The sequence below is a fragment of the Dipteris shenzhenensis genome, chromosome 24 (genome assembly GCF_047967505.1).
Source record: "Dipteris shenzhenensis isolate YYH24624 ecotype China chromosome 24, Dip_SZ_1.0, whole genome shotgun sequence".
NCBI lineage: Eukaryota > Viridiplantae > Streptophyta > Polypodiopsida > Gleicheniales > Dipteridaceae > Dipteris > Dipteris shenzhenensis.
The window spans coordinates 15499658-15512484 of NC_141619.1; positions in this window are offsets into that span (position 1 = coordinate 15499658).

Sequence of the window (12827 nt, forward strand, 5' to 3'; positions counted from 1 at the left end):
CCTCTGAGCTGGAAACTCCTCTAGTATGGGCGAACTTCTACCTACAAGCAATTGAAGAAAAAACGTCTGTGGTGGCTGCCATTCTTCAAACAGCGAATTTCTTCTGTTGCTCAATACTCCCTGCATACTCTGCCATTGCCTGAGCCCTCTTAGGAGTAGATGGGCGACCTCAAGACGAAGATTTTGAGCCATTTTTCAGGTCATTTGGTTCAGTAACGAGGGAGAAATCGTCAAAACTCAGTTTCAGCCTGTAGCAACTCTCCCGGGCAAAAGTGCGCACCATTTCGTCCAACCTCTGTGCTGGACCTTCTCTGGTATATGAGCTTTCTTTTGCTTCAGAAAGCCCTCTTTTCCTTGCTTTGAAGAGTGAGCTACAAGCCCTCCAAGTTCAGCTTTTCAGTTTTGACAGTTTTGGACAAGTTTTTGAAGATGATGCTACATAAAATGCTACTCTAGCATTTCTGGTTTTTTGAAGCTTTCAATAACTTCAGTACAAGTGTGGATTCAGTTTTGTTTTGACTTGCTAGACCTGGTTTTGATTGGAAAATGTTTATTTCATCCACTTCTATGAAGCATGTAAGAAGAAGCATCATTGTTTGAAATCTAGTCACTACTATTTGCTACATTAAGTGCTCATATTTTGGAAGTCTTTCAGTTATTTTTGCCTTGTAAGAGAGATAGACACTGCCCAATATCTGGGTTAGACCCTCTCATGGCTACCATATATAATCTTGAGAAGTTCAATGGAAAGGGGTTCCATACATGGCAAATGAAGGTAAAATTTGCATTAATGCGGGAGAACTTATGGGGACTTGTCAAATCTACTCCTACCGCTTCTTCTACGGCCTCAAATGCTGGGGAATCTTCAGCTCCGACACGACCAGCAAGGGATCCAGCAAGAGAAGAAAAAGCATATGGTATAATTGCTTTAGCTTTGGGTGATGATTACATACATCATATATCTGACTTGGAGTCTCCATCGGAAGCATGGCAGAAGCTAGATTTGATTTTTGGTGCAAGCTCTCATATTTCTAAACTATCACTTAAAATCTCTTTCTTTGAATTAAAGATGGCAAGTGATACTACTTTAGCTGCCCATGTCAACTATATGCGGAGTCTTATGACTCAGTTAGCTTCTATCAACTCTCCTATCACCCCTGATGATGCTATGGCAGTACTACTTAAGAGTATGCCTGAAAGCTTTGATCACATTGTAAGCACTTTGAAGAATCTTCCCAATCCAAACCTTGAAGGCATTATCTCAGCTCTCCAAGAAGAAGAAAGACACATGGAGTTAAGGAAAGGCAATGACACTGCTTATGTTATGAAATTCCAGAAGGGCAAGTACTCTCCTTGCAATCACTGTGGAAAGACAAATCACCTTTCAAAGGACTGCTTCAAAGTTAATCCATGTAAGCACTGTGGCAAAAACAACCATAGTGAGAAGTTCTGCAGAGCCAAAGCAAAGACAGAAAATGCAAATCTACTTACAGTTAATGAGCCTCCACAAGATGAGGCATCCTTTGAAGATTATGCATTTTAAATTATCTCTATGTATGCTCCAGATCACTCTTTTTATGTCAAGGTACTCAGCCTGGATAGTCCTCCAAAATGAATGAAAATAAATTATTGTGTGTTGTGTTTTGTGAACACCTCTGGTCACCTTATGATGTAGGCCATGTGTATGTTTGTTCCATGGTACCTCCTACAGACATTGTGTGCATGTACATGTAGGAGAGATAACCATTGGAAGGTCTGTTTGTATCCCTTTCTGTTTACCTTACACCCAAGGAAACCCTTGCTAGCATGAGAACCTAGCCATAGATTTATCCTTGACCACCATGAGATGGCATGAGAAACTATGAGACTAGATGTATCCTTGACATAGCTTGAGGCATCTCCTTGAGGGGGGGTTTGTTGGGATATCTCAAGGTGTATGCCTCAGGCACACCTTATGTTTCTATGTGTGAGTGCTAGAGGCACAGTTAGGTGCCCACAAGCACAGTTAGGTGGTGGAAAAGCCACATAGGATGATTGAGTGAATCTAGGAGCAGATTGAGGAGATGATTGAGGAGCTTTGAGGTCATCAGTGATGTCAGTGACCTTGTATGAGGTGCCTACTTAAGGACCTCTTTCTTCTTCATTCTATAAGCAAGTATTCTGAGTTTGTGTCCACTCTACTCTTTCTTTTCAGTATTACAACATGGCCTCCCCTACCTGTGAATCTAATGCTACGAGGCTATCACTCGTCTGCTCCCCCGCCCCCTCCCAGCATTGAGTAGCCAAGCACTGCCATGTGGCACATTTGCAACTGTCCCACCATGCAATCCATTTACTCCACCCGTGCATCCTCCAAAGATCCTCCGAGCCTCCATCCTACTCTTCCCAAACCTCCACATACCTGCCACGATGGATTGGTAGCCATGTGTCAGCCTCTCGTGAAGTTCACCCTCCTTAATATATAGTAAGATATAGTAAGATGCTAATATTAAAATATTCTTAAATTCAAGAATTTGATTTAACACTGTTGTCTCTATGCCAACATGGACTTAGGTAGAACAGAATGTGTGTATAGAGTAGCGGCAAAGCTCCGCTTGTACTTACATAAGGCTAGAAATAATCCCTCTTAGAAATCCAACTTGCATGTTCTACATGCAAGTTCTACATACGACCTCTACATACAACTCCTACATGCAACTCCTACATGCGAGTTGTACATGCGAGTTGTACATGCGAGTTGTACATGCAAGTTCTACATACGACTTCTACATGCAAATCCTACATGAGAGTTGTACATGCGAGTTCTACATGTGAGTTCTACATGCAAGTTCTACATATGACTTCTACATGCAACTCCTACATGCGACTTGTACATCCAAGTTCTACATACAAGTTCTACATGCAAGTTCTACATACGACTTCTACATGCAACTCCTACATGTGACTTGTACATGCAAGTTCTACATGCAACTCCTACATACGACTTGTACATGCAAATTCTACATGTGAGTCCTAAATGCAAGTTCTACATGTAGAGAGAGAATGTGTTACACTTCCTACATGTAGAGAGAGAAGCTCTCCAACTTGTATAAATACCCCATAATGGAATGAAGCCCACACTCTTTGGGGCATTGTGTTGAGTTCTACTTTGGTATTCCAAGCAATTGTCTCAAGTGTCCATGCTTCCTTGCAATCCACGTCCAAAAGCATGTCCTAACCTTGCAACTCCTCCTTCCCTCTCCTCCAACCTTGCAATCCATCCTTCCCTCTCCTCCTCTCTCCTCCTCCTCCTCTCTCCTCCTCCCTCCTCCTCCTCCTCCTCCTCCTCCCTGCTCTCTCTTCTTTCCCCCATGCTCTTACACCTTCTTCCTCTCCCACTCCTATGCTCCCCCTAAACCCTTTGTTCCTCAACCCTTAAACTCCATGATCTATGCGGGAGACGAGTTCTCCACCATGTACTCTACCCTAAACCTTGGAACCTCCTTCATCTAGAAACTCCTTCTAAACCTTGGAACCTCCTTCTAACCCTGGAACCTCCTTCTAACCCTTAAACTCCTCCTAAACCCTGCAACCCCCAATGAAGGCGAAAGCCTTCATTACCTCAGTCATGATGATACACGTTCCTTTTACACATGCATGCACTTTGTTTGCTTACCACACTTAAGCCTACGTCTCTCACTGGAACACGACTCAAGGTATTCCAAGCAATTGTCTCAAGTGTCCATGCTTCCTTGCACTCCACGTCCAAAAGCATGTCCTAACCTTGCAACTCCTCCTTCCCTCTCCTCCAACCTTGCAACCCATCCTCTCCCTCTCCTCCTCTCTCCTCCTCTCTCCTCCTCCCTCCTCCTCCTCCTCCTCCTCCTCCCTGCTCTCTCTTCTTTCCCCCATGCTCTTACACCTTCTTCCTCTCCCACTCCTATGCTCCCCCTAAACCCTTTGTTCCTCAACCCTTAAACTCCATGATCTACGCGGGAGACGAGTTCTCCACCATGTACTCTACCCTAAACCTTGGAACCTCCTTCTAAACCTTGGAACTCCTTCTAGCCCTGGAACCTCCTTCTAACCCTGGAAACTCCTTCTAAACCTTGGAACCTCCTTCTAACCCTGGAACCTCCTTCTAACCCTTAAACTCCTCCTAAACCCTGCAACCCCCAATGAAGGCGAAAGCCTTCATTACCTCAGTCATGATGATACACGTTCCTTTTACACATGCATGCACTTTGTTTGCTTACCACACTTAAGCCTACGTCTCTCACTGGAACACGACTCAAGGTCCTAAGCTACACATATACTACAACCGACAACCCCGATATATTTGTAGGTAACAAAAAGCCTCGGAACCTTGCATACTGAGAAAACCCTGCTCTTCCTACGAAAGTCATAGGAAAGAGCCAACAAACACTGTATAAAAAGAAATATTTTTTAAAAGAAAATCCATTCCTATAGGTTTATGGATAGCTCATTACATACAACATGGAGCTTGAAAACATATATTGGTACAAAACTTATACTTGAAGGCAATGTTGTTACTTCTATGGAAGTAATTGGTATAAAACTCTTTTAACAAAAGTGCTCAAGAGAAAGTTGATTTAAAAATATGCTTAAAAAGGAAAAAAATAAAATAAAAGTGGACTTCACTAATGTGTAGAAATTTTAAATTGCAAGCTATAGAAATTCTTGTGGATGGTTTTGAGTTATAAAAATTTTGAACAATTAAGCACTAAAAAATAATTGATATATTAAAGAAAAAGGTCCAAGGACTTTCCCAGTTGACTAGAATAGTTACTTCTCCTTTGTAATTTGTCATGTTTTCCAAATTATAGGTTAGAACACTCTTTCCAATTCATAATATTGGACGTTTCTAGGTTTTAGAGTAAGATGTAAGTAATTTTTTTTCCATAAAAGTAGCTATTTTTAAAAGATATTTGACATTAAATTGTGTGTTTTGTCTCCATAGTTTGGAAAAAGGTACTTTTTTGTTTTTTTTCTAAAAAAGGACTTGTGTTGTTGTTTTCATGATTTTGTTGTCATTTCTTATGACTCCCTATTTGTGTCAACCTTGGATACAGTACCACAAGAACCTACTATTGAACCTACCGTGACGGACAAACCTCCAAGTCCCGAGTATGCCCTAATACCACGAATTGTACAACTCAACGAGAAGATCGCCCAAGCTAACAAGGAAATAACACAAGTACCGACCCCTAGAATGGGGGGAGCTACACAAGAACCTTCCTCCAAGACTAAGGGCGAGCCATCAGAAAATGTCCCACTCACATCAGCACCCGCGGTGCTACCCAAACACAAACTATCTTCTATATCAGGGGTACAATACCACAAGAACCTGTTTCCACACCAGTTTTAGTCACACAAGAACCCACTTATCCCATGATGGAAGAGCGTCCCTCAAAAGGATCATCACCGTCGTGCCAATACACCTCTGGCAACCAGAATGATGCACAAGCTCGACACATGCTCTACTTGGTTGATAATGCGCTATGCGGCCACATGACATTCATCTCCACTACATCCCACATGAGCATCAAGTCTAGGTCTAGGTGAGTCTATATGGTAGGCATATCACCACCATGCACCAGCATCTCACAAGTCACCACCATGCCCCTTTACCCACCCACATTCACAGTTAGCAGTAGGTGATTATGGTCAGTACGCCCCTTATACATTATTTGCATTCTCGCACGCTGACCTCACAAGTCCACATGACACCTAGTGCGTACACATCACATCCACAACCACCCCCTTCGTTGTTTTTTCCTTTTTTCCTTTTTCCTAATTTCCCTTTCTCCTCTTCCTTCCTTTATTCTCCGTTCTCCCCCCCCCTGCTCTCTCTCCTCCTATTCTCCCCTTTCCACACCCCCTCTCCTTTTCCCCCTCTTCCTTCTTTCTTTTCTTCGCTTTTCTCCTCTCTCAAATTCTGGTAACTGCTTCTATCTCGCCTGCTGTTGCCATACTGTTATCTGCTAGCTGTTGCCATATTGCTATCCTGCTAGCCGTTGCCATACTACTATCCCACTGGTCGTTGCCTTTCTCCCAACCCCAAGGCTCATCGCCCTAGCTTTTAACCCACCAACTGTCACCTTATTGTCGTTAACCCACTGACGATGGCCTTATCTCCCATCCCCCTGCATGTTGTCATAGCTTCTATCCCCACACCTCATCGTTTTATTCTATTTCCCCAGCCATAAGGATACCAAAATCTATAAAAAGACCCCCTATCCCCCCGGGTCATTGCCATACTCTGCCAAAATTTTGCCAGAATTTCCCAAGCTCTATGCCCTCTTCCAGCCAGTAGTTCAACCCCTAGTTAATGTCCTCAAGCTCCTCCTCTTCCACCAATTCGCTTATTAGTCAATTGCCCTCCTTATTCCTCATGGATCTAGAAAATGAGTTCTTTGAGTTCAAAACGGAGATCGGCCTCCACCCCGCCATTCTGCAAGCCACCGATCCCTCCGAATCGCAAAGCAAGCCTTCAAGGACCATCCGTATTTCCTCTGACTTCCTAGCTGAAGACCTACAAGTGGAGGAACAAATTTTAACCCAGCAAGCCACTCAAGATGTGCCTACATCAATGGGCACTACTCCCTCCAGATCATCAAGGAAGCGCACCCCTGCCCCCACACAAGGGGAACACAAAATTGTGTGATCTCAAATGCACTCACCGCTTGGAGAGGCATGGCTCCAATAGCTCAATGGATGTGCCATCCACTCCCACTACATATACGAGGGCCACAACTACACCCTCCATTACCATAGTGCAGCGGCATATCAAGCGCTCAAAGAGCTAGAGGTTCACGCATCTCTCGCAGTAATAGATGTTGGATCCGTGGTGGTGGACCGCCTCCCCTGTCACCTAGACATGAGGCTACTGGGAGAATTCCTCCAGGCCTACAACTCCAACACAAATGTTGGCATCTTGCGCAATGCGACACGCACTCCCCCCTTCTACCATCTCAACGTGGATGTGGTACGAGCCACCTTTGGCAAACATATGGATCACCACCACCAATCTATCATGCCCAGCATATTGGCAAGACTAGCAGCCCCCCAGGTCACCAACTGGGTGGATTATTTTTGTAATCACATGCGAGAGGACCTCAAGACACACAGCGAGGCCCTTGGCAACCCCATACTGTACATGCCAATTCTTTATCATATGCTATAGCAATAACCACCAATTGGCCACGAGTTGGCCAACAAAGCTGCCATAGGACCACTACCAGCCAATGAAGAGGAGACAGTGGCGGCCCCAAAGTGATTAAGAACCGAGCCCAGCACCACTCTGGCGAGCAACCCTACTCAACCACCAGTCTGCAGACAGTTGCTCGCCTAATACGGGGATCAAGAATTCTTATGCAGACAACATCGAATCCCCTGCTCCAAGGGGAAGGCCATTCCCCATTAGGACCCCATCCATGTCGACGATCTCCCAGGGGATGAGATGGTGCACATTGGCCTCCACCCAAGAGCTCAAGATGTTCAGGCCACCCCCTCTGTGCCCCGATTCTCGGCTTTAGCCACTGCCCACCCTTAGGGTGTTGAGAGATATGGTGCCATGAGCACTTGTAGAGCAAAAGTATGAGTAAAGGGAAAGCTGCCACATGGCATGGAGGAGATATCCCACATGTGAGCAAGCAAATGGATGTAAGTACCCTCACCTATAAAAGGGAGGATCATTTGAAGTAATATCAATCTAGCACTTTGCACTATCTCAAGAATCTCTTTATGAGTCCAAGCTAATCTATCTTGGAACCTAATTGACTTGAGGTACATGTCATGAGCACTCTCTTCATCATGTTTCCACACAGGTTTCATCCACCTTAGAGTGCTTCATAGATCCTGAGGCACACATGTATTGTCATGGTATTAGAGCTTCGTTAATGCGGAGCTGATTCTTCTCTAAGGTTCACAAAAGAGACACGTGGCACATAGCATCTAACCAAGGTTAGGTGAGGTTAACCCGTGGTTCAGAGGCTAGGTCATCTTTTGGCCATGTGGCAGATAAGGTTGGTCAAACTAACCCCAGTCAGGTCAACCCAATATGCCATGGTTAAGTTAGAGTGAGGGTTAGTTAAGCCACATCAGCATATAGTCAGCAGTGCCTTCTAAGCACATAGCCTGTTGTTAAGCACAGTATGGAATTCAGCATGTGAATCCATGTGCCACATCATCAAAGGCTCTCTTCTTCACAGAATCTTCGACAAGCCATAACTTGCAATCCAAGAAGAATTTGGACACGCTCCAAAAAGGAAAAGTGATCGTCTTTTCGAGCTCCACGCGCCTGTCATGTTAGAATCAATGTATGCAATTAGATACTACCAATATTGAAAGAAATCAATTGGTAAGACCTTTGCAACAAATGAAAAAGCAACGCATGAATGCAGAAAGCATGCCAAAAGCACAAGTGCATGAGATGACCATAGCAGAAAGCATGGCATCCACACATAAAGCATTAAGGCACATGGTAGAACAAAGCATCATGCAAGTAGCTACACCAAGCAAAGAAGCAAACGAGTCATCATCAAGCCATGAGCCAAAAGGTGACATTAATGGAATGTATTGAAAACCAAAACCTTGCCAACCTTGCCTATATGTTTGTAATCAAACCTGACCACCTGAGAGTAGCTATGAAAGCACCCAGGGGAGGTATTGACATGTAAAAGCCACACTTGACCACCTTAAGTAGCAATGCAAGCACTAAGGGGAGGTGATGGAATGTAACTCACATCTGACCACCTTGCAGTAGCCAAAGGATCATGGCACCAAGGGGAGGTGTTGAGAGATATGGTGCCATGAGCACTTGTAGAGCAAAGGTATGAGTAAAGGGAAAGCTGCCACATGGCATGGAGGAGATATCCCACAGAGCAAGCAAATGGATGTAAGTACCCTCACCTATAAAAGGGAGGATCATTTGAAGTAATATTAATCTAGCACTTTGCACTATCTCAAGAATCTCTTTATGAGTCCAAGCTAATCTATCTTGGAACCTAATTGACTTGAGGGACATGTCATGAGCACTCTCTTCATCATGTTTCCACATAGGTTTCATCCACCTTAGAGTGCTTCATAGATCCTGAGGCACACATGTTTTGTCATAGGGGACCACCTCCTTCATCACCGTCTCCTCCTCGTCCCCATGGGCAAGCCTCACCAAAGCCCTAAGGTTTTGCAGTGCACCATAGTATCAGTCAATGAGTGGGTACATCAACATGTCCACCAAATAGCTCTTCCACGCCGATCAGATGGAGCTGTAACTATTCAATGCGATGGCCCAACTCCCACAGATGGCATGCACCATTCTACAGAGATGGCAAGAACAAGCCTCTCAGCTCTCCTCTACTCTCCTTTAGGTGCAACTCTCCATGCATGATAGCCACACATTGATGGTTGCCGTCCAAGCTACATCGTAAAAAACCCTCGACCGAGCAGAGGAGTATCACAACAAGGCCGAGGAGCGGGAGTCAAAGCTCAAACACAAGCTCGCTACAGTGAATCCCTAGTCCAAACCCTCATGGACCAGGTAAACAAGGCAGAATCCTACCTCCACACCATAGACGAACAAGAGTGTAAGTCGAGGCGCATCAAGCCAAAATCCAAGAGGGATATGATAAAAAAGAGTAGAACCTCCAGGATCTCTTGGCCCAAGAATGGGCACTAACTATTTTTATGTAGGAAGACAAGGAGTGCCTACGTACCTCTGGCCGCCTAGAGGAATCCATGCTAGAAGACCACGAGCAACAAGAGTTTCAGATGTATCGGGAGGTCTCAGCACAACTACATACCTATACCCTTGTCCCACACACTCTCCCCCAAACCCTATAAATGCAGCTCAATGCCCTCTATGCACAAAACCTTATCTTCTACCTCGACCTCACCGCTTCCCTTCCTCCTAACGCCCTCCCAACCATCCTCCACCATAATCTCGACCACTGTCGCCCCATTCTCACCATCTCCTAATTTTCTCTCGATCTTCAACGATCTTCAGCCCGCCAACCTCTCTCTTCTCCCCCGCTCTGACCTTCAAACCCTTGTTTTCCATCCAATTTTGCTCAACTTTCATGCGTGCTGTCAGGTCATCACCGAGTCCATGAATTATCCTTAGGAAGATGACGTGATGTAGCTAGCCAAGCCTGATGAACTCAGTCCCTAGGTCTGCACTCTTGAAGGCCTTCAAGTTGATATCAATTTGATGCAGACCTACGGCCGGGCCTCCACAGTCCAAATGCAAGGGCATATCGTGGCATACCGCTCCACTGCCTACCATCCCCTCAGCATAATTATACTATACAATCGGTGCTACAAGATTTCCAGGACTCACTCGAGTCTTTGGTCAGCAATTTTGAGACAAACATAGCATACCCCAAAGAAGTCACTGAGGAGGAGGGGCAAGAAGCTAGAGCAATCTTCAACTCTACCGCCGACCCGTCGAGATCCCACAGTAGCCTCCTGTTGATCCCGCCCAACCCCCCAACAAGCCCCCAACCTGCCCCACCCCCACTTCCTTGCACAAATCTCCCTGTGGATTCCTCCATGAATGTTACCAATGGAACCTATCAGCTTGTGAGGATGTTGACGACATGGTGATACCTGGACGCACCAATGAGTATCACCTTAAATTCTTCGACCACCTTGAGGGCCAGCAGACCCTCTCTGTCACTAGAGAGGATTTGCTGGGGGGGAAAGATGTGATGCCAAAAATTGATATTTTTTATTTGGCATTGCTGTTGTTTTCTTCTATGTTTGATAAGAGTTTGAGTATCAAGTGATAGCCTAGCAGCTCTCACTTATTTCTATTTTCTAAGATATTGTATGGGATTGAGAGGATGAGTGGAATGGATCATTGTAAATACCATAGCTATGAATTATAAATACCTTGGTATGGGGTGAGAGTTATTTGTGTATGGGATATTATGGGGTTTTTTAGAAAATAGGAAGAGTGAGTCATATAAAGAGGTGGGCTCATGTCCATGTGTTCCAATAATATAAGAGAGATCACATGCCAAGCTTGTGCAAGGCATGTGGAGGAGTGTGGAGTCAAGAGAAATCCTTCTAGAATTCCTATGTGGAATAAGGAGGATGTGGACATATGGAAAAGAGAGGGTCCCTATGGGCTCCATGTGGGGAGACTCTTGACTTTCTTAATATTTTAAGAGTCTTGAGCATCTTTTGATGGGACACATGGCGAGAGTAGCCAAAAAGGACATGGATGGTGACATACGGGCTTATGTGATTGATGGGGAAAAGAATCTACAGGCAGTAATTGTAAATGGATGAAGGAGGGTGACAAAATCTCTATAAAAGGAGCCCTCCTCTCCCTTGTTCATCATCTCTTCCACCATTAGGGCTCATGTTGTTGTAGCTCTAGTCTCCTCAAGCCTCTTCCATGAGTTTTCTCTCCCTCTTGTAGATATTCTCTTATGTAGACTCTTGAGTCCATCTCTCTCTAGTTCATTCTCTCTCTATCAGTAGTGTTAGAGCTTCCGCTCCCTCTTGTATGTATGAAACCTTTTCTTCTCCCTTGTGTTTGTAGTATTTTGAGTGTATTTGAGTGGAGTCTTACTCTCACGGCAATGAAAGTCACTTCTTATCATTTTCCTTGAGTCTCCATTCCTTTTCTCCATTCCTATTTTCTTTTCTCTCTCTATTGAAGTCTCTAAAGTAGTTCTTGTTCGGTCGCTCACTATGCACATATGGTCCATCTGTTTCCCGAGCCACCATGCAAGCTTCTTCCTCTCTTTTAGGTGAGTTCTAGGGGTATTGGATCGTTGATAATTGTGGAGCCTTGAGGGAGTAGTTTGCTTAGGCGAAATCTGCATGGGCAGATGGCAGTTAATATAGCAGTTAGACCCCCTGTAAGTATTTGGCCTATAACTTTCTCCTCAATGGTCCGATTTCAATGAACCTTATATCAGCATGAAGCTCTCTTTAAGGGTCTCCTTCGCATGTAATTAGTTTCTTGCATTGGGTCTAGGACAAGAAGTTATGAGTCTTTGTGTATGACTATTTATTTCTATGGCAGTTTTTACCCCCTTTCAGTAAACTATCCATATCTCTTCAACCGGTTATTTGTTTTCAATGAAACTTATATTAGCGCAAAGCTCTCTTTAAGGTGTCCCTCCCATGTTATTAGTTTCTTGCATTGGGTCCAAGACAACAAGAAGTTATGAGTCTCTGTGTATGACTCTTTATTTCTATGGCAGTTTTTACCCCCTTTCAGTAAACTGTCCATATCTCTTCAACCGGTTATCTGTTTCCAACGAAGCTTATATCATTATGAAGCTCATTTCAAGGCACATCCCTATATGTAATTTAATTTTTGATATCAGTTTTATGGTGGAAGTTATAGACCTTTGTGTTTTCTAGCAGTTTGTAGAATGATTTTGAGCCATTTCTAGAGGCTTCTGTGAAGGGGGTGCCATGTTTCCCCGGAATTTACCCATCCAGCCAAATCAGCCCCTTTGAGCCCCTAGATATATATATATCAGTTCATGTCATGTTGAGCCAAAAGATCTTCTTCCAACAACGCATCACTCTTCTCCTTGGCGCCGACTGGCTTGGTGAGATAATGGCCTCTGCGAATTGTTTTCTTCTCCCGATGCTGGACTACAACGTCACTTAGGATGTTACCATATTCATTCTCCTCTAAAGGAAGCAAGGAGAAACATATGTTGTGGTTTTCTTTGCATGAAAATATTTTTGTCATCTCTCTTTGCAAGTGATAAGGGTCTCTATTATTAAGATTGGGAAGAGCAGGAAGCTAAGAGGTGCGTGAAGTTTCATTACCCCTAACTTCATGTCACATCTTT